Consider the following 23,449-nt stretch of genomic DNA (forward strand, 5'->3'; position numbering starts at 1 on the left):
CAACATCTGGAGGACCAAAGAGTCTCAACATCTGCTTCAGCATCCTTCTCCCCTCAGCCTTCCTCCCACCCCTGCAAGCCATTCTACCAAACCTCCTATCCACTGCCTGTTGTGCTAGTTAACAAACAGCATACTGAGTCATCAGGGAAGGCAGGACTCCTTCTATTCTTTCTCTCCCTCACACACACACACACCTTCAAGGTAAGGAAAGAGAGTATTCTTGATGGGCTGGTGGGAGGCGGCGACATTTCCCCAAATACACAGATTGGCTTAGGAATTTTTGCCAAGTTTTTCTGGGGGTTTTCTTCTTCTGGGAGCTGCAGGAAATTGACAAGCCAGTTCAAAGAGAACTGACTTCTAATATTCCATTACTGATGGTTAAGCTGCCTGTAGGGTAGGCCATAGCTGTGGACAGTTGTACCCAAATCTAGACCTGGAAAATGTGTTCATTGAGAGCCAGAGTGGTGTAGTGATTAGTGTCAGACTAGTAGCTGGGAGGGGACGCAGGTGGTGCTGTGGGTTAAACCACAGAGCCTAGGACTTGCCGATCAGAAGGTCGGCAGTTCGAATCCCCGCAACCGAGTGAGCTTCCGTTGCCCGGTCCCTGCTCCTGCCAACCTAGCAGTTCGAAAGCACATCAAAGTGCAAGTAGATAAATAGGTACCACTCCGGCGGGAAGATAAACGGCGTTTCCGTGCGTTGCTCTGGTTCACCAGAAGTGGCTTAGTCATGCTGGCCACATGACCCGGAAGCTGTACGCCGGCTCCCTTGGCCAATAAAGCGAGATGAGCACTGCAACCCCAGAGTTGGCCACGACTGGACCTAATGGTCAGGGGTCCCTTTACCCTTTACTGTACACAAGTACAATAAATATCCTAACATATCTCTCTCCGGGGCTTCAGAAATTATTATTATTATTATTATTATTATTATTATTATTATTATTATTTTATACCCCACCCATCTGGCTGGGTTTCCCCAACCACTCTGGGCAGCTTCCAACAAAACACTAAAATACAATAACCTATTAAACATTAAAAGCCTGAAAATTTGGGCTGGAAGAGTTAAGACAATGGAGCCTCAAAAGCAGGAAGTGGAAAATGTTGCTCTGCTGACCAGGCAAAGCCTCCTTTGCACACAACCTGGCCACAGTTCAGAAACATCGCAGTGCCTGCACACCTCATTCCTGCCTGCACCCGCAGAGGACTCTGAGACTTCACCACACAGCCCCAGCCAGCACACTTGCCCAGGAGTAGCTGAAAGTTGTGGCGCCTTCCAGTCGTTGAGAACTACTACTACAATTATCCTTGACCACTCACTGGCCTCACTGACTAGGACCAGGGCTTTGTTTCAGCCAGTACGTGGCAGTATACTCTACTGCCACCTCTTTCTCCTCCCTGCGTTGAAGAATCTGCCCTGTGTATGCTTTCCTAGGCAGCAAACAAAGCCTGCGTGCTGAGTTTACAGTCTGGGAAATAGATCCCGCCTGCTTGCTGAATTAGCGAATCACGAGTGAGCAAAGGGGCAGGCCTCCAGGGGGCACACAATCCATGGCTTGCTCTGCAGCCACTTTCCATTTGAACTGCTGGATCGTTTCCCCCGCTCGTGTATTGCTTCTGGTTTTACAGGGGCAGCAAGGCGCGTGGCTCCCAGCACTGTTTCCCTTGCACCATTGAGACTGACCCAGAAACTCCAGCGGGTGCAGAATGCAGTGGCGAGACTCCTTACAGGGTCCTCGCTGCAAGACCACATTCACCTGGTGCTATACCAGCTGCACTGGCTCCCGGTGGAGTACAGGATCAGGTTTAAGGTGCTGGTTTTAACCTTCAAAGCCCTATACGGCCTAGGACCCTCGTACCTACAGGACCGCCTCTCCTGGTAAGTCCCACAGAGGAACTTACGGTCTTCAAACAAAAACATATTGGAGGTCCCAGGCCACAGAGAGGTTCGGCTGGCCTCAACCAGAGCCAGGGCTTTTTCGGCTGTAGCTCCGATCTGGTGGAACGCTCTGTCACAAGAGACTAGGGCCCTGCGGGACTTGACATCTTTCCGCAGGGCCTGCAAGACAGAGCTGTTCCACCAGGCCTTTGGCCAGGGCGCAGCCTGACTCCCTCCTTTGGCAATCCTCACAGAACTTCTAGCCCAATGGTTGCCATTAATTTGATTGGAATTAATTTTATAATGAAATGATTTTAGAATGTTTTATCATTTTACTGTTGTTAGCCGCTCTCAGCCTGGCTTCGGCTGGGGAGGGCGGGATATAAATAAAAAAAATTTATTGTTATTATTATTATTATTATTATTATTATTATTATCATCCCTCCTGAATCCTGCCTAACTTTTGCAGGCTGTTCTGAATTCCAGCTCCAATCAGTGGGCGTGTGGGCTGGGGTTGGTGTGCATTGCAGTCCAAAACTACTGGAGAACACCAGGATGGGGAAAGCTGTTCTAGCAAGAATGCATAAAATAAAAATAGCAGCCAAAGAACAGAAACTTATGTGCTGCTCATGCATGTACATGCTACCCAGTTCACTTCAATGCTGGGATGTCTCCACCTATGCAAGCATGCTCAGAGATGTCCTGGACTCTGAAGTTAATGTAAAAGGCATTACATGCAGAAGTATGGATTACACATCTTTTAGCTTCAGCAGGGCACAATTGGTGAGAAATTCCTCATTAATATCTCTCAGTACTCCTGTTCATCCTGTGAGTTCAAGCAAACACTGAACAGAGCTTTCCAAAGTTACGTTATTCGCCCTTGGAAAAGAGCCATAAGACCCAAAATGCATCAGAGATTTTATAGAAGCAGGAAGAATATCTTCAGGCTTGACTGAACAGTGTGGATTAGTAATAAAGGCTTCATTTCCTCATATTTGTGTACCACAGCTGTTTTCTACAGAGAAGGCTTATGTGCCTTGGCTCAGCTAAACCTTATCATGGGAGCTATAGCTTCTGCCTGCAAATCAGTGCCCCCACCAGAATAGAAGGCTGTCTGGCCCAATGTACATCCTTATTATGCGCCGTTTCACCTTTCCAATTTATCACCTTTTTTCAAAGCTTTCTTACTCAAAGACCCCTCCTATTTGGTAAGCACAAAGGGCTCTAATCAGTTTTTTCTTATATTGGTCTATAATGCATATGTAAAACCGACATTGGTATGGGTGTGTGTTTCATCTCAGTTCCCTTTGACATCCTGTCCTTTGTTAACAACAGTCGCAGGTTGCAGAAACCACATGAGAAAGAAGCTAAAGGGCCTTTTGACTATTTTGGCAATTTTGCTCAGAAAAGGCTTAAACCAAGGGAACACCACCACCCAAGAAGTTGCTGGACAACAATTCCTACCAGCCCCAAGCAGAATGTGAAAGGGACCGGGATGATGTGAGTTTGAGTCCAGCAACATCTGAAAAACACCATGTTGGCTACCAGTAGCCTAAACATGCCATACACTGAGCCAATAACATGCTGAGGTGTTAAGGAATTTCCCCTGCACTGCAAAGCAAATTCTGGCTATTATCAGTGTAGTAGGAATGTTGCCTTTGGTTAGCGACATCGGCTGGGGCCAATGGAACCTTCCCCTTCCAACACAAAGGGCACTTTCGGGGTGGGGGTGTCCAATGTTTGACAGTATAGGGAGTAATGCTTTAAACTCCACGTACTCCATGGTTTCAGTCCAGCTGCCCACCTAGAGTAGCTATTGTTAAAGAGGAAACAGATACCTTCCATGCATGACTGAATTTAATATCATGTCTGTTTGGACCCTGACAGAAGGGACAACTGCCCTGGAAATACTAAGGGAGGGATTGTTTCATTGCTTTGGGGGTAGGCTGCCTTCTTTAAATTTAGAGCAGTACGAAGTGCTCTGCTTGGGGTTAGGGGGCAATGATTTGCTACTAGGTTAGTGTCCTTTTCAGGTCTATGCCCTGGCCTTGGCAGGAATCTATTCCTGAAGGCATTCATATGAAATCATACTCAGCAACTTCCTTTCATTGCCAAGTCATTAAAAAAAAATTAAGAATTAAGGTAACCATAATTATAAGCTCTAAAAACCACATGCTTTATGTAAGAGTGCATATTTTCTTAATTTTCAGTTGTCATCCGTCCAGCTGCCCACCCAAATCACACCTACCTTTCTCGCATACCCTTTTAAGTAGCTAGTCTTATTGAAACCGCCTTTCATTATTTTAGTGGCACACCAAGTGCTGAAGTGAATACTTTATTAGATTAAAACAATCAATGTATGATTTACTTTAGTGTGTTCATCAGAGGCAGTAACTTTTCAGTTTTCCAGGATTGTACCCACTCATAGGAAAACTGGATTCCATCATCACTTTCGGGAGACTTTACTGTCTTAAAAATACAGGTGTGAATCAGCACTCAACTGGTTGTGTGGCTCATTTCAGCCAGAACTTCAAAATCATCAATGCTGGAGCGGGATGTGTTTTAAAACCTCATTTTTGTCAGCCCCTTCTTTGAAACTGTATATAAAAGTATGAAAATGGTTTTCTTGCATCCTCTTTTTTCTTTTCCTTTACTCTTTCCAGTTCTGAGAAAGAAACTACAGGCAAACAAAACAAAACAAAACGTGGTAACACAAGTACCATGTTCAATGCATTACGTTCAAAGACTGTGCTTTCTAATGTTTCAAACCATTTGTGGGATAATTGTTTTGACTTACTTCACACATTAAGCAAAATGCCACAAATTGGTTTTTCATTTTTTCATGATAATATTTGAACCTGTAGTCTTTAGCACCTCAAAGCAATATGCCACCATCTTAATTATTAAAATGTGACTGTTTGTATACAAATTTGTAAGCAGGAAATGGTAATTAAGAATTCAAATATAGTTATGGGTAACAAACCAAAACTTTAATTAAAGTCTTATTGCAGAAAGGGCACAAAACTTTCACGGAGTGCATAAAACACTTTTTCTGCATGCAAAAATCCTAGCCACATAATTTTGTGCCAAAGTAAAAACTGTGTATTTTAAAAACTTACTTACAATTTTGTTGTTAAAGTAAGCCAGATTTTTTTGTTCCTGTTAAAATAAGCCAGAATTAGCAGAGTAATGTAAAGCATCCAGTAACAGCCTTGCTCTGCTCCTCGGGGACGTAGAGGAATCATTTCAACATCTTCAAGAGTTTCCTTTTCCAGCATACCAAAAATGTAGCCACACTTACTCTTTTTAAAGGGCCCTCGAGTGTTGATTGTTAAGATTTCTTCTCTTCAGTATTATATGGCTGAATATTCACTCCAGTCGAATCACCGTGCTCCTTTTATCGGCAGTGACATTTATCATCACCCTGCTTAGGTTATGTTACTGCTACATGCAGATATTTGAATCAGAATGAGACAGTTCTATTAAGTTGTTGTACGTTAAAGGAAAACATGTGGAGGATTTCCTGCTGAGAGTTCCCAGCAGAGGCACAAATTCAAGGGTGTGTGGAAACTACTTGTCAAAGCTTTCTCTTCATTTGTATCAACAGTATGCATCTGAGCAATGAAAGGATGAATTCGTTGCTGCTGCTCTTCAAGATAGCCCTCTAATACATCTCCCATTCCCCTAAGCAACCGTCAGCTCATAGGATCAACTCAACAACCCACACAGAGCAGACAGGGCTCCTTTGCCTTCCAAGTAGTGGAACGCTATTTCTGGAATACCACTGCAGACCAAGAGAAACTAATATATAGGTGAATGCCAAAACAACAAGTTTCGCAGCTGACCTAGCCTCTTCTCTCTTAATCCACTTCAGGTCAGTCACACGCATGAAACCAGCATCTGGAAAATTATTTATTGAAATAAGTGTATTATGGGTAAGTGCCACAATACATTTCTGCTTCCTGGCTCTACATTTTTTATTTGGTAAACTAAAGATACCAGTTGCTTTGGCATCAAGGAACATTGCAGAAAATGAAAGTAATTTTCATCCACCAGGACTAGTTTTGCAGATGAAATAATGGCGGGATTTTAGTATAAATCACATTTTCTGTGATTTACTTTTCGTTATGTGCATATTCTGCCTATGCTAGATGCTCAAGGCACTTCAGAATAAAGCTATCATTATAAACATTGCAAACGACACAACACAGGCCCAATATTAAAATGCACACAGCAGATACACCCACTCTATATCTGTCCTTCACAAATTTATTTGCAAGATCTGAACGTTCAGTTGAATATTCTTAGATTCTTAGAATATTCTTTGCATGTTCAGCTGTACACATGTAGAAGCCCCCTTCAGATCTTCCTGCTCAACACAGGAAGGCTGGGAATGGAATGGGCATACCTGGTATGCCTGCCTCTTTTTCATCCCCAGTTTGATATTTACACATTATTTCTGAATGCCTGAAGAGGACTAGAATGCTCTCCCCTGGCCCCTGCCATATATCACTTGGTCTGGATCAAGCTTGACTATAAAGTTTCAAGAGTGAAGGACTGCTCTGTGAGAAGGTAAAGATCTTCCAGGTTCCTGCTGTTGGAAAGAATCACATCTAAAAAGAGGAATATACTACCTTAGATCCTGAATGTAACAAACCTTCCATCAAGGATTTCTCCCTATCTACAATGTATTAATAATCTCTTCATTTTATGTCTTGTAACAATCTAATATTTTTCACAGGAGTCCTGAAGCCAAATAATTATTTGAGAAAGTCAGACCACATTTCATTATTAAACAGTGAGATTGGAGTCCTTGGGATTTGATAAGAGGGAAATGGGGGAGAGCTCAGGCCGCCAAAAGCCCAAGCAACACAAACACAAGTAAACAGCACCAAAAATTTATTGCTTCTTACATGTTCAGTTGAAGCCATTTTCAGGGCAAGGGGAAGATGGAGAGGATATCTGTCATATAATCCAAAGGTTTAATATTATGGAAAATGCTTTCCTTCCTCATGTATCTGAGATAGAGTGGCCAATTTTAAATGTATATATAATAAGGGAGTGAACAGAGGGAGAAGTGGAGGAAAGTACAGAATGCATACGAAAAGGACTCAGGAAAAAATTCTAGATCCATTTTTAGGAGGAGTGAGAAAGGGGGATCCTGACCCTGTTGATTCTCTTTGATGTCTGAGCAGCTTTCAACAACATCAACCTTAGTGGTCTCAGCTGGGTATCTGGGGACACTGTAATGTGGTGGTCCTCCCTCTACTTCAGTGGTCAACTCCAGAAAGTAATTATTGAGGAGCACTGCTTAGCTGCATGGATTCTCCAGCATGGAGACCCGCAAGAGTCAGATCTGCCCCCCACATTGCTTAACCTACATATGAAAATGTTGAGGGGGGGGGGTCATATGGAGTTTTGGAATGCATTGTCATCAGTATGCTGATGACAGGCGGCTCTATTTCTCCTTTTCATTTTCTGCAGGTGAGGCAGTAGATGTGCTGGATTGTGATCATGGACAGCTTGAGAGTCAAAACAAAAACACAAAAAAACCCACCTGAGACTTAATCCAGACAAAATTGAGATGCTGCTAGTGGGTGGTTCCTCTGTTGAGCTGAGTGGTGTATAGCCTGGTCTAGATGGGGTCACACTCCTTCTGAAGGAGCAAGTTCATAGCTTGAGGTTTTTCCTGGCTCCTTTACTGTCACTTAATACGCAGGTGGCATCGAGGGCAGAGAGTGCCTTGCAGCAGTTTAGCCTGCTGGTCAGTGGCAGAATTATTGGCATTGGTATTAGGGCCTGGTACAGCTGAGCCCCCCCCCCCCCCAGTTATTAGCATGTATATTATAACTGAAAGGATAGCTTTGAAACATGAACATGAACAATTGCCGCTGTTGAATTCTACTATTTTAGTTTGTTGTGCTGTTTCCACTAGAGGTGGCAGAGTCTCCGCCTCCCCATCTGTCCCAAGGATCCAATCAGGAGGGCCCTAGCAGGACGACCGAGAGGCTACCCACCCTGTCTTTAAAGGTAAAGGTAAAGGTAAAGGGACCCCTGACCATTAGGTCCAGTCACGGACAACTCTAGGGTTGCGGCGCTCATCTTGCTTTATTGGCCGAGGGAGCCGGCGTTCAGCCGCTTCTGGCAAACCAGAGCAGCGCACGGAAACGCCGTTTACCTTCCTGCTGGAGCGGTACCTATTTATCTACTTGCACTTTGATGTGCTTTCGAATTGCTATGTTGGCAGGAGCAGGGACCGAGCAATGGGAGCTCACCCTGTCACGGGGATTCGAACCGCCGACCTTCTGATTGGCAAGCCCTAGGCCCTGTGGTTTAACCCACAGCGCCACCCTGTCTTTATCCAGTTGCAAATAACTTGAAGGCAGGTCTAATGCTTAATTTGGGTCAAAAACCCTAATTAAACATATAGCTTTCCCCCTCACTGACAGCAGCGGATCGAATTCTGCAGGGGCTTCTCTGCGCCACACAGGCTCAATGCCTCTGCTCAACAGGTGTTCATTGGCGTGGCTGCTGCTTTGTAAGAGATCCAGTATGGTGTAGCAGTTAGAGTGTTTGACTAAGATGTGAGAGACCAAGGTTCAAATCCTCACACAGACACAAAGCTTGCTGGGTGACTTTGGGCCAGTCACTCACTCTCAGACTAATCTACTTCACAGGGTTGTTTTGAGGATAGGAATGGCTAGAGAGGTAGGTATGCCACCCTGGAACCTCCAATCTTTCTGCAGTGGACCCCGGGTCTCCTGCTCCTTCCTACCATTCTCATAAACCTAAGAGAGTTTTATTTTTTACTTTTCTTATAGGGGAACTGGGTGCACTCAGGGGTGCCAGCTTGAATAAAATATTGGGGGGGTTAAGCCCTGTGCTGCGCAATCAGTCACATGACACAGTGCACACACACCATTTGAAGGGCAATGCACTTTAACTTTGGGGGGGCAGCCCCCTCAAATATTTCATGGGGAAGGCAAAGGGACCTTGGCCCCTAGGAGTTGGTTCCTATGAGTGCAATGCAGTGCAATGCTGGTGAAATCGCAGCCAACAATCACCTTAATTTCTTAATTTCGGGGGGGGGGGCACACACACACATGGATAAGGAAATTTTATGCAACTTTTTTGTCATGTCCCTGCATTCTGAGCCCTTTAATGACCCAGCAATGTCCCTTATTTAAGCCATTTTGTTTAGTGCTCTCACATCTTAGTAGGATTTTAAAAAGTAGTTCACAGAAACAAACACACACACTCTCGCAGAACCAAAGCGAGAATGCAAAACACTGCCTAGGGTGCAAGCTAGACTGAAAAGTCACTTCTAACAGACCCCTTTCATTCTCATTTAAGCTATGCATTGCTGCCATCAAAGTGGGGGGGTTGGCGTTTGCATTATGTAGGATAGCTCTAAATCTAGATGTTGTTTTTCAAATCATGCCATAAAAATAATCAGCGCAGCTACTCATACCAATCATTTCAAAAAATAAAATAAAATAAATAATATAGGAAGCTATTCTCGTGCTTTCCATTTCCGTTCACTATACTAATAGGACAGCAGTAAAGTTTATGTGGCCCATAAGTTGCTAGAAAATACATTTTGCTCCAGATAGCTACCATAAAAGTAATTACTGTTATAAACATACAGTACAGTAGTCTCGCATTTGGCAAGCATCCGGATTTTATGTGAAAATTATCAGAATGCCAGATGCAGGTTGATGGTGAGGGGGAAGGCTTCTGACTGTAAGAGAGGGGGGAAATCAAAATCTTCATCTGAAGACTTTTGGTAATTATTTCTCCCATAATATTGCTTGCTTTTCCAAGTGGCTTTAGAAACAATTAGGCATCTCAAACTATCTTCACCAACAGATAGGGACTGGTGAATCTGCCATTTTTGGTTTCTCTCTGTTTCTCTTATTTTCTATCTTAAGTTTCTTCCCAATTCAACATCAGTTTACACTTTTTATATTAAAAGAAAAGTTCCTAACGGACACGTTTTTCTATGCAATTTTGCCTGATTATACTTTTTGTTTTCAAAACCACAGTCCCTAAAATAATGCATTTTTGTATATATTTTTGGCCAATATCTGCATTGTATGCACATTTTACGCTAACATGTGCATTTTTATACACGCTACTGGGGGGTGGGGAGACTGCATTGCAAAATTCGGGGAAAAACAAATTTCATAGAGGCCTGTGCTTTGGTTCACATGTTTCAGAAAGTGCGAGTTAGGTAGATTTGCCTTTAAATGAGAATTGAATCATATTCCTACCTCATCCCTACCAGCTGGGAGGGGCAGGAAGGAGAGAAGAAAGGATTGGTTGGGGTGGGTAATTGTAGCATTTATCTTTATCTTAGCAATGCTCAGAATACACAACTTTTTGCAGGTGTGGTTCTGAAAGGTAATAAGTCATTCTCGACTAGACTTCCAAAAATGTCATTCTTGACTAGACTTCCAAAAATGTGAGGTGAAAGTCTGCTTGGTTGATCTTGCAAGAATGAAGCAAGTTTACAAGCATACAAAAGGGGAAATATGAACCTCTCCAGTGCTCTGACTGAATGAGAAATCTGGAGAGAATAACAATGATACATTTTGGAATGTCAAGTAGAGCATAGGGACACTTTAACCAGCAGTTTATGTATAATCTAAAACATTCTGCTTTAGTAGCCAAATGCACACTAGCATGAACAAATTCAAGTTTATTCTTGCAAGAGGAGGAGGAGGAAGAAGAAGAAGAAGAAGAAGAAGAGGGGGAGACGAAAGGAGAATAGCCTACAAAGAAACTTGACGGGTTTCAGTCATTGGATGTTTGCCTGGTTTTCACTCTTGGAACCCATCAGAGCACTTGAGACAGTTGTTAGGAAATGGGACATATTGTTCTAAAATGCTTGATTTGGAGCTGCCCTTGAAGGCAGTCCAGAAATGTCTGCTAGTGCAGAATGCTGAAGCCCAGCTGTTAACAGATACAAATTGAAATATTCACATTCTACCTACTCTTTGTGACACTTGCTGCTACCAGTCTGCTCCCGAGCTTAACCCAATGTACTGGTTTTGATCTCACACAGTACAATTCTGTATGTGGCTACTTATAAGTAAGTCCTGCAGAGTTCAATGGGGCCTACTCCCAGGTAAGAGGGTATAGGGTTGCATCATGAAGTAATGGTGCATATCCTGATTAACACTAGGTCCAACCATCCTGAACACTGGCCATTCTGGCTGGAAACTAGGGGAATTGCAGTCCAACAACAACTGGAGAACTAAGGTTGGGGAAGGTTAATGTCTCCTCCCATATGACCTCCACATTTCTGAGACCCTACAACAGATGAGCTAAAAACACCTCTTTATGTGGGAGCTAATTTATGTGGGCCATTCCTGTTGGAATGCCCTCCTGTAGGATTCCTCTCTGAGGGGTTTCCTCTCTGTCATCCTTTCAGAAGTGGGTTATAATCCATACTTCCTGTTGCTCTTTTTTGCACACTGAGTCTGCTAACATGCCTTTCCTACTTTGATTTCTGTTTTCATTGTTGTTCGGATACCAGTACGAAAGCATACAAAAGATAAAACAAGCACTCAAGGTTGTTTGGCTGCAGCTCAGCCCTACATTCTTTGCAAAAACCTTTTATGTAGCAAAGTGAAGGTTCCAGAAGGGGCCCGTAGGGTTTCATGTATTTTATTCCAGCTTCCTCTGCTTCATAATTGGGGTGGCAGTCATCAAACTCCCATGAGTCATGGCCTCTGATGGATGCCGTTTATTTATTTATTTATTACCCACAAGACTCATTGTCATCAAGAGTATTTTAAACTACTACAACCAATGCATCCTGCTTGGCTTAGAGTTGCCCCTGAAGACAGTCCAGAAATATTATACTACTGCGGGTTCTGGAGCTCTGTAAGTAAAAAATCAATGGCACCTACCAACAAATAGGAATGTGATTGCAGTTTCTGGTCAGTGCATCACACAATCCAGCCTTGTTCATGCCCCACCTCCAGGATACGTCCTAATTTTGTATACTGTGAACAGGGTGAGGGAGCATTCTGATTCTGCATTACACACTGCAGACGGGCTGGTTTCATAAGATGCTTTTGATATAACATATTTTTGGGTTGTAGTGTTTTTCTCCCTCATTAGGACATATGGGTACACAGGAACCTGACAATTCCCAGAGGACAGTCTTCTTTAGACTGTGCCATATGTTGAGCTGAGGCAGCAATTTTTTACCTAGCACACCAGTTAAAATGAATTGCCCTCATTGTTAATATCAAAGCTGCTTGATTTCTCTTTGTGCATAATTTCATTTTTTATAAAATCATTTTTTCCTGAAAATTTTTGTGATGGGAAACAGAACAAACCATAGGACACAAACCAGTGTTACAAAACAATGGTACAGGAATGATATGGAATAGACAGTAAAACACAAAGGTGGATAATAGGCGAGTGACGTTATTGAAGGAAATCTAGTGCTAGTTTTCTGGGAAAAGAGGTGCCAGAACTGACAATGAAAGCCTCCCTCTTTCTCATATAATGGCAATGGGCACCCACCTGAGAGGTGCCAGAACTGAGTTCCGGTGAGTTGCCCCTGAAAAAAAGGCCTGAGGAAATCCACAGGAGTATAAAGCTAACGGTCAAAAATGCTTTGGAATTATGTCAGACCACAGTGGTCATTGAGACTCTCAAAGAAGAACCCCATCCTGCTGTCCAGTTACATATACAACAAAAGGGAATCAGGGAAACATTTAACTCCTCTAACCAGTCTAATAGCCTCAATCACTTTCTCCACCATAAGCAAAGTTCAAACTCTATTCCATCAGGCCTGGAACGTAAAGTCTATGTGAAGTCTCCCATGTTCCACAATCTCTATATGAGCAGCCATAAGCAAAAAAGGGGGGGGGGCAGGTCCTTGTACACAACATTTTGGACTGTATTAGGAAACATTGACAATAAAGCTAACTTAAGGCTTTTGGACTACTTTGTTGCACAATGGCAGAGATTTCCTGGAACAATCTCATCCAGAACACTTGTACAACTGGACACTCCCACCACATGTGGAAGGATTCCCCCCCCCCCCCCATTCCCCATTGCTTCTTCAGTAGACACAGACATGGAGCTAAGTATTTTATACAATATGGAAACCACCCCATTCAGATTACTAGAAGACTTCACACCCAGTTGATCATAAAAGGTAAGAGATCTCAATTCCCTCACCTTTCAAATGTAAGCTTTACAGAACGAATGGATTTGATACAATGGAAACCAAGTGGTTCAATCATAACTCGATTTCTGCCTGGGTACGTCCAGTTCCTGTGCCCAGCCTTTGTCAAACAGAGCACAAACATGATAAACACTCTTAGCAGCCCAATGAGCATTTGCCTGGATATTGAATTCTTCATAAAAGAGAGGTTGGCATAATAAAGCTGTTAGTGGGGATTCAGATAGAGCTAAGAAATGTGGCCATGTTTTCCACACATTCATCTTGGTCAACAACAAAGAATTAGTAATATGACCCATTTTTTTTCATTTTTCAACTTCAAAAAAGGAAGCGCTCTGTTATACTGGGGATTGTCAACTTCATTGTCATTATGCACTACAGGAATTAATCGCTTGATTTGAAAGGACGCATAACAGCATGGTAAATTTGGGACCCAGCAGGTTACCCAGATCTGCAATTTAAGCTGATATATATTATTGATACTCTTAACATTAAAGGAGAAAGAGAGAGCAAACCTTTAACATTTAAAAAGATTTGTTGATAATTATTTTAACTGTCTGACTGCAGCTATCCAACAAAATTTTACTAAAATCCTTCTCTGGTCAGCTAGCTACAAAATATTTTAAACTGCCTTATGTTTTAAGTCATAAAATATCAAAGCATGTCCCTCGTGTCCGTTTTTCTGACATAAACCATAAGCATAACTTTGCAAATGCGTCCCAGGAGTAAAATGTCTCATGTTTAAAGCAGAAATCATGTTTACTTCTAGAATATACAAGCTTTAACCTGTCCATGGCTTTATAAGAAAAATAAATTACGACACCCTGTACCATAAAGTTTCAGTAACAAAATTTAGGACAAGAATATATTAATAAAATCGAACACAGTAGCAATAAAAATGGATTGGGTTTGAATACTGTTGCATGATGGGTTTTGCTCGTTGCAGGATTATCTTTACATAATGCCCTAGAAGCAAAAGCACTACTTGGTAAACCAAAATACTCTTTTATACAAACATTGGGGCATGATCCAGAATTCCAGCCAAACATATAGCACTATCCTGTGTGTGTCTCAAATCCTATTTCAAGCCCCAGTTGCAATGGAGGGTAACAACTATTTCCTGGTCACAAATCCTTTCTGGGGAAGGAGATTGAAAGAACATAAGAATAGACTGCTGGATCAGGCCAATGGCCCATCTAGTCCAACATCCTGTTCTCACAGCGGCCAACCAGATGCCCGTGAGAAACTTGCAAGCAGGGCCTCAGCACAAGAGCACGCTCCCCTTTTACAATTTCCAGCGACGAGTATTCAGAAACTTTATTGCTTCCAACTGTGGAGACAGAGCACAGCCATGATGGCTAGTAGCCACTGAGAGCCCTCTCCTGGACTTTTTCTAGTCCTCCATTAAGGCATCTAGGTTGGTAGCCATCACTGCCTCCAGTGGGAGTAAGTTCCATAGTTTAACTATGGGCTGCATGAAGAAGCATTTTCTTTTATCTGTCCTGAATTGTCCAACATTCAGCTTCACTAATGCCTGGGCCCCGTCAATATTCCACGGCAACATGCGCATGCAGTGTGCACACACCGTGCGCCGTACTTGTGTCTTGTGGCATGCACGCGCCGCGTGGGCATGTTGTTTGTGTGACATGTGCACATTGCATGGCGCCAGGCCCCTCAATCGTGGAGGCAAGCCGGCACACCTGTGTGGGTGTGTACCACAATGCAGCATCCTACTTCCTTTCTGCCCGTCGGGACCACCACTTCACTTCCGCCTCTTCATTCACCTCCACCTTAAACTTAGCTTCTGCTTCACCAGTGAGCTACTGGTGGGGCTGGGCACGACCCAATGAGCTCACTGTTTTGTGAAAGTCTGGTGTAATGGGAAACTTGCATCCCCAAAATAAAAAATAAAAAATAGCACAGGTAAACAAAAACCCATGCACGTGCTCCCAGTGGGGCACGGAAACACTAACTGAGGTAAGAACATGGATGTGTACTACCTGCAAAGTATACAGCCACCCATGTATGTGGATAGCAGCAACATAGCTGCTGCTTCAACTATTGGTGTAGCATGCAGGTATGGAAAGTGAAAAGTGATATGTACCGAAGTGTTGGGCAGGGGGAAGCTCTGTGCATTTCAAACACTTATCATGTATCTAATCTTGGATCCTACTTTTAAAGTAGCTTTCTAAGTTCCTATCTCTCTTTGCTCCCCTCCCCTAACTGCCCATTCCTTCCTCCAGTGTCCTGCTCCAGGGAAATCTGGATCCAATCTATGATGCCGGCTTCCAAAACTCCACCTGTGTTTATTAAGGCCTCCAACAGAAACACATCTTATTTGACACAATTTACAACATGCCTTTTTGTAAAAAGATCACACGAGTCACGTTCATTACTAAAATGCATACATACATAGGACCAAATTATATGATAGGTTAAATGTGTGAAAGCATCAAACCTATCTGGTGGTGTTTAATAGAAGCTACCAGGCATGCATATGTCATAACTGGAACTGTGTTATACAAGGAAGAGAGAGTTCAGTCCTTCCTACTCATACTGTTGTAGACATAAAAAACTGCTCTCTAAAAGCTGTTACAGTGGTACCTCGGGTTACATGCGCTTCAGGTTACATACGCTTCAGGTTACAGACTCCACTAACCCAGAAATAGTACCTCGGGTTAAGAACTTTGCTTCAGGATGAGAACAGAAATCGTTCAGCGGTGGCGCAGCAGCAGCAGGAGGCCCCATTAGCGAAAGTGGTGCTTTAGGTTAAGAACAGTTTCAGGTTAAGAACGGACCTCCGGAACGAATTAAGTACTTAACCCGAGGTACCACTGTATTTGATTCTGGAGAAAAGGTGCCACTGCAGTCAGTAGCATGTTTAATCACACATTTAATGGAACATATAATTTGGCCCTTATTAAGCTGGGCAATGGTATCGCCTTGCACAGCAAAGCAACTTCTTTTGCTTCACATACAATTATTTCAAAACGTTGGTGGCAATCCTGTACTATAAGCAGCAGTAGACAAACTAGCATCCCTACACGCATGCCTGACTTTTCAGCACTTAATTGCTGCATGCTCAGCTCAGTAAACCAGAGCCAAAACCAAAAGCATGAGGGTGTCTATGTGTATGTGCGTTCACATGTATTCCAGAGATACACTTGACTTTCAGTACACTTACCAAAACCATGGGCAGTCCTAGGACCTGTTCATACCCTCAGCTTAGTTTCCATCTGATGTATTTAGCAAATATAGAACACACACATCTGTGTTGGAATGTACAAGTAATTCCATTACAGAGTAATGGAACCTTTGCTATAAAATCTTTAAATCACACCATCTTGAATCTCCTTCCTATGCATTATTCCAGTTCACTTCCACTTATCAGGGACACTTCATAGATACCAAAACCAGCATTCAAAACTCCCATTGTTCTAGGCGCATTAGAACTGCACATTTCTCCCTGTTCTGAAGCTTTAATCCACGCTCCTTGCCCAACATGTTCTTCTGTGTCACAACTATATTTTGAAATACATGGACATGAGCAATAATCCTTACCAGTTATCAATTAGAAGAGGCAGCTTCTAGGTCTTTTCGAACTTCTAGGGTTTGGGGTTTTTTAAATGCTACAGTGTTGTACTGGGATCACAGGAAGTTTTCATGCAGATGTGCCCCAAATTGTGCAAAAGCTTCAGCCCCAGTTGGGGACATCCAGAGAACATTTAAGGGTGGAACAAAACACAGTGTTAAAACTCTGCTCCAGTGTACACAGAGGTGGAATCAGAAATTCTATGCTCTAGCCAGGGTTGCCTAGAAACAAACAAACACCATGCCAGTTTTACTACTCTTAAGCTTTTAAGAGTTTTCTCCATCTTGAAGCCTCCAGCCCAACAAGAAACAGCTGTCTATGTGCTTCTAATGAATGTGGGGACTCTTAATGGCAACAGGTTCAGCAGGAAAGAGTTGGGTGGATAGAAGCACAATTGTTTCACGTCAGTATTAAGCCTACGATCTGAGGCCATTTTACATTTAGCTCCATGATACTGTCACTTAGATCCAGGTGAGACCAGCATCTCAATCCATTTTGCAGCAAACCACCATCTTTAAAACTCCAGCACAGCCACTGATCACTTATCCTTCTAGGAAGGACACTCTGACATCGCTGTCAGAGACTGGGGACTCAGCTATGCAGAGATTTGCACAGTGTTTGTGTGTAGATTTCACCTGAGTGTCCACTCATAACTATGGACATGCAAAACCTGCTACAGTCACATGCGCCCTTGGTGCTCAGTGCATAGTGGTATGTCACTGACCTCATCAACATGGCTCTCCAACTCCCAGGTCACTGTAACCAAGAACCATATCACAATCCTGTGCATGTTTACTTAGAAATATCTCCCCCCCCCATATATTTCATATAAGGCTCCTGGCACTAAGCACAACAGGCATTTTCTAACTTTCTTCCCCAAAGTAATTTTCTCAAATGCTTTGCCTTATGTGTACACACATGTGCAATGTTATGCAATGCATAACAGGAATCAATTCATGCTCTAAAAAACAAACACAGTACTCTGAATGCCAAAAGCATACATACACACAAACAAACAAACAAACAAACACCATTTGACTTTTAGCCACTGGGTGTGAGTTTTCTTCTTTCTTTCTGCAGGAGCTTTAAGAGCAAATTTAAAACACCAGTCTGTACTAGCCATTGCTGTTCATCATAGAATATTATGTAGCACTAAAAACACTTCAGCTGCAACAGGTAGAAGCATGCCTCGGGAGCTTCATAAAAGTCAGGTTCCCTAAAAGCATCACTAAATATTCTGTAAAACTCAGCACTGGGGAAAGGCCTGCAACTTTCTGATCATAAGGCAACATTTAAGGAGCTGCAAGAGGAGGCAATTTTTTAAGGCATTGTTTGAGTAGCTTTTTTAAAAAAATGGTAGAAAATACAACACAGATAAGAAGGGGGGGGGGAACCTCAGTAAATTTCAACATTATCTTCTATCTCACAGTCAAATTACAAGTCTGCCTGGTGGACGGATGGAGAGATGGATGGGTACTGCTACTAATGAGAATTTATTTTTACCTTGCTATTTCTCAAAACAAAGATTTTTAGCCTCTTTCTCATCTTCAAAGGAAAGTGTCCATGTCAGCTGCAAAATATGCACATTTCGCTACAGGCAAGATCAGACATTTTAAGCTCCCCCCCAAAAGCAGTGTTTTGCCATTTGCTTCTCTGCCTGTCTTTTATGTGTCCCAGAGAGCCTTTGGTACAAACACACTGTCCACATCACTAGGCAATATAAAGTGTCATCACCTCCCTTCTTCTTAATAACAAAAATCATGCAACAGGCAAGCCGGGGGGGGGGGGACCACTGTTGAAAAACATCCTGTCCAGAATAGCAACAAAACCTATAAGCTTTTGATGTTCCATGTGTGTGTGCATAAAGTGAACCTCTACAGTTTCAGGTTACAAAGTCTGTGATTTAACTGTTTGTAATGGAAAGCAAAATTGGCTGCCATTTATGAAAGGAAAGGGTTCCTTTGCACCCCCATCCCCAGGTCACTAAAAGATGAGGGGGAAATCATTTAGAAGACTGATGCTCTTATTTCATAACACCCTGCAAATCCAGCCTTAGGATTCATAATACAACTGAAGTCTCCACTTCCCACTGGTTATAAATTGCAGGGGGAAAACACTGCCTATCACACTACAGTTTCTCAAGTATCTCGCTCAGGAGATCAGGAGATGTGTAAGAGTATTCATTATTTCACTACTTCGCCTCCACTTCGCCAAGTGTCTTTGCTCATTCCCTGCAGGTCTGCACCTTTCAAAATGCTTCTGTCTGTGGTATTTCTTTTCAGAGCTGGTTTGCTGGATTCGGGAGCTACAGTTTTGCTCCACTGTGCAGAATGAGACAGTCCAGCAGAGAACGCCATGTACTTATTACCTTCCATCCTTTCCACATTATTTCACAATTTCACATCCCATTTTCAGCATCCGTTTATTCATAACCCTTGAAGTTGTACAATGTGTAAGTTAAGAGTTCATTAAAAAATAAATAAAGCTGTGAAGAGTGATACATGCATTACTAACCCTTGTGGATCATTAACTTTTTCAGCCTGCAAGTCTTGGTTTAAACCACAGACAAAATACCTTTGCTATTACAAGATCTTATTAAGCACAGTTAGTGCACTGCCAACACAACATCAATCTTTTATCTCCCCGGTTTTCTTTACACTGTAATTGTGGCTGCACTATTAAAGGTAGTTTGCCTCGTTCCAAAAAACTCTAATCTGCCGGGCTCTTCATTTAAGAGAGAAAAACAGAGCTTTACCTTTCAGAATTGGAGCCCTCCGCAAAAGAAGTCTTTCTGTGGTTTGCACCTGCTGCTGCTGCTGCTGCTTAATCAGGTTCCCTTCACTGCCAGCTCTCAAAATCTTTTCACCTAAACAATTTTTTCTCATTTTGCCACTAAAGTCTTCTTTCCTAGATAAAGGCAGTCTAGATGCTGCGTTAGTAGACAGCGGTCTGGCTAAGCGAGAAGGTTTGGACATCGTGAATATGCAGGGATGTTACCTGATGATACACAGGGCAAGTATGCACAGAGCAAAACAAAAAACCAATCCAAAATCTTTCTTCCTTTTTCAGCAGACTTCACCACTGTGAAGAATCTGTGCCGTGCAGCTGCATTTAAACTGCAGTGCCTGCTGATGGAATATGCTCTAAATAAAAGTCGCTGGGTGGCAGAGAGTAAGATTTACCAGACCTGTGGAATGTAAATGCATGTTGCGATACAAAAACAGACAACTGTTCTTCACTGGTGGAATTTCAAACCAATAGCGAGAAACAGATGCTCTGTCAGCAACAGTTACATGGGGGGAGCATCTTCTGGCATGTAAAGACTTGCCGCTGGGCAGACATACAGTGCAATAAGGCTGCCTCACCTAGCAAGGTAAAATAGTGGAAATCACAATCCAGATGTGCAGTTTACATCTGAGCAAAGGAATAATTGTCACTACATTCAATTTCCAGGTGTCCATTTCAAATAAATGCATTCCTACTTTAGCATTTTTCCTTATCACGCCCCTAAAGTTGGTTGCCCTGTTCCCTGGCATTTTCCTGGAGCCTGTAACATTTGCTCGAGTCTACAGCTAAGCACGGGACACAGGTGGCGCTGTGGGTTAAACCACAGAGCCTAGGACTTGCCGATCAGAAGGTCAGCGGTTCAAATCCCCGCAACAGGGTGAGCTCCCGTTGTTCAGTCCCAGCTCCTGCCAACCTAGCAGTTCGAAAGCACGTCAAAGTGCAAGTAGATAAATAGATACCACTCTGGCGGGAAGGTAAACGGTGTTTCTGTGCACTGCTCTGGTTTGCCAGAAGAGGCTTCATCATGCTGGCCACATGACCCAGAAGCTGTACGCTGGCTCCCTTGGCCAATAAAGCAAGATGAGCGCCGCAACCCCAGAGTCGGTCATGACTGGACCTAATGGTCAGGGGTCCCTTTACCTTTACCTTTACAGCTAAGCACAATATTTGCTCTATAGGAATGAAGCCATGAGGTCATTAAAAAAAAACCAGCAGGCATTGGAATTGATAATAGATTTCATCCTGGCACAGCCCCACCTTTATAACTTGATCTTGTTCCTATATTTTAAGGATAAAAAGAGCTAACCTTGGCATATGCAGGAGACAAGCAATCCATTTAGCTCAGTATCTTGAGTGACAACAGCTCACTGGGTTTCATGCAATGAGATCCCTCAACCTTGTTATCTGAGATCCTTTTATATGGAGATTCAAAATATTGTTTGATGTTGTAGCTAACTTGTAAATGGAAGAATTGCCATACTATATCAAAGGAAGAAGAAGGTAGTCTAAGAGCCAGCTTCCAACAATAGCTAGTCAGATGTCTCTGCAAACTCCCAAATAAGCATTCCCTTTTTGTCATCCCCAGGACCTACTGTTCAGAGGTATACTACAAACACTGCGGTTCATGGGTGCAGCTGGGGGGGGGCAGCTGTCCCCTAAATCAATAAAATAGATAAAAATACATAGCTAACTGGGGTTCTGCTCCCCCTAACAAAAATGCTGGCTGCACCCATGCTGGGGTTCCATTCAGTTGTGATGGTGACTGAGAGACAGGTGAGAATATCCTCTGTTCATCAGCATGGCAAAGGTGATGGAACAGAAGAATGACAACTCTGGAAAAGTCATAAGAGGAGATTTTGCAATGGCAGTAGTTTTGATCCACATGCTATGACAACCAGAGGCAGCCCGTCCCGTCCCTCCCATCTCTCAGAGGAGAATCTCCCCCCCTGACTTAACTGTGGTTCACGAAGGGTAACCACAGTTACCACAAATAAGGTTCCTGCTTAAACGTAAGAGGAAACCCTGGTTAAGACTGGCAGGGGAAACGAAAGCCAGGAGAGGGGAACAAGGGTGCAATCCCATGGCTTCAAATATTCTATTGCTTAAATTTGCTGCTTCTTTTTGCTTTCCTTTGATGCTGATCCACCACTACGGGTCACAGGTTCTGATAAATGTTTTAGGCTAGGGCTTCCCAAACAGTTGTCTGGGAGTTTCGTTTGGGTGGTCCTCAATGTGTTTGTGAACAATGGCAGGAGCAACAAAATTCAAATTGCAATGCAATAAAATGCAATTAAAAATCTTACAGCATCTAGCACAGCACATTACAAGTGTGTCAACAAGCAGAGCACCCATTAACTGGTCTGCAAATACCCTCAAAATTTTCAAGTGGTACATGCAGGGGAAAAACCTGTGAATCACTGGTTTAGCCTATTGTAAGTTCCACCACTGACGTCAATATGAAAGCAGTGGAATTATTCAGACTCATTGACAGTGGCAAAGTACTAGTCACAGAATCATAGAACTGTAGTTCTAGGGGACACCAAAGGCCGTCTAGTCCAACCCATTGCAATGCAGTCACTCAAGGTATGGTCTTGCTGAAGCTAAGCAAGTATGGGTTTCACCTAGGAGCCATATATCCACACCCTTGATTTCCATGACAGAAAAAAGGCAGGCTATACATATAGGAAAATTAAATTAAAAAATAAATTATCCATAGGCCGTTCAGTCCCATTAATTGCAGGATTCAGGTTTGGAACACCCCCCCAAAAAACAGGTACTATGATCCTCCCTAGGTGGCTTCTGGAAAGCCTCCAGCTTTCAGCACAACCTACCTTACAGGGTTGTTGTCAGAGTAAAGTGCTACTATGCACTCCTTCAAAAAGGGAGGATACAAGGTATAAGAACTAAAAGGATAAAGTCTTCTTTTGTCACAAGTGCCGTATGTGGAAAAACAGGATTAAACAGAACACCTTTATTAGGTTCAACTGTTTACTTTCCAATAATGTTTATTAAATACTCCCGATGTGTTTTCACAGTCTTCTCTTCTGTTGTTCCCCTCAAATAAAGGGTATATGAAGTCGGATACTCAGTTCTGACAGCATAAATGGCAGTGTTTTGATTGGGGAAAAATATTTAAGTCAGCCAAGTGCAGAACTCTATTGATATTAATATTAGTTATCACATACTTTCTGAAAATTCATGAGTCAATAAACGTGTTTTTCCAATCTGAGAAAGCGACTCTCCCTGTTGACATCACAAACATTTGCATAACTGAGATCTGAAGCATTAGGCTGAAGATTGACCTAATAATTTAAAAAGGAGTTCAAAATACTGTGGATTTGCTATGAGCTCTCATTTTGTACTAATGCCTGTCTTGAGCAGGCCAATGCTGTTATGTCAGTTCACTGCCCCATTTTGCTTGGCTGCTCCTAGGAGACAAACAGATGGGGCAGCAGGCAGATAGAGTATCATAGAATCACAGAGTTGGAAGATGCCCTGAGGATCATCTAGTCCAGCCCCCCGCAAGGCAGGAATATAGGGGGACCGAACCAGCAGCCTTGGTGTTATGAGAAGCAAAGCATCCTACAACCAGGAGACCAGGTCAGGGAAATGTTCAGGCACCCAGCTATAGGGCACTTTGCTTCCTAACCAGAAGAGGCAGCTGCAAAAGTAGCAGCAACCAAGCAGGCAAGTATTGAACTACAACTCCTACTACAACTCCTGATCACTGGCCATGCTGGCTATGGGGTCAAGGGAGCTGTGGTCCCAAACATTTGAAGGGCACCAGGAACTGGTCTAGAAATAAGATGTTGCGATCGTCACCAGCGCAGATGGCTTTCAAAAGAATTAAGATACGTCCAAGACGGAGAGCAAATACTAGCCATAATAGCTAAATGGAGTACCCATCGTTAGTAGGTTAGCAGATGTTGTGGATAGAGGATGACTTGTTTGTGAGATTCCTGGGCCATCTAGTTGTAAGAACC

General features: G+C 42.9%; 1 protein-coding gene across 4 annotated transcripts in view; it reads right to left on the reverse strand.

Annotated features, from left to right (window-relative positions):
* KIAA1217 overlaps positions 1 to 23,449 on the reverse strand; it is a 370,991-nt gene that overhangs the window by 228,893 nt on the left and 118,649 nt on the right. The window contains exon 1 of one of the 4 annotated variants that reach the window (XM_080974355.1): positions 5,180 to 5,296. The exons of the other annotated variants lie outside the window; for them this stretch is intronic. The gene's annotated coding sequence lies outside the window, so the exon portion shown is untranslated. Of the gene's footprint in view, positions 1 to 5,179; positions 5,297 to 23,449 lie in introns of those variants that run through there. 4 annotated transcript variants of the gene reach the window in all.

The sequence above is a fragment of the Podarcis pityusensis genome (assembly GCF_964106645.2).
Source record: "Podarcis pityusensis genome assembly, chromosome: 12".
Classification (NCBI taxonomy): Eukaryota; Metazoa; Chordata; class Lepidosauria; order Squamata; family Lacertidae; genus Podarcis; species Podarcis pityusensis.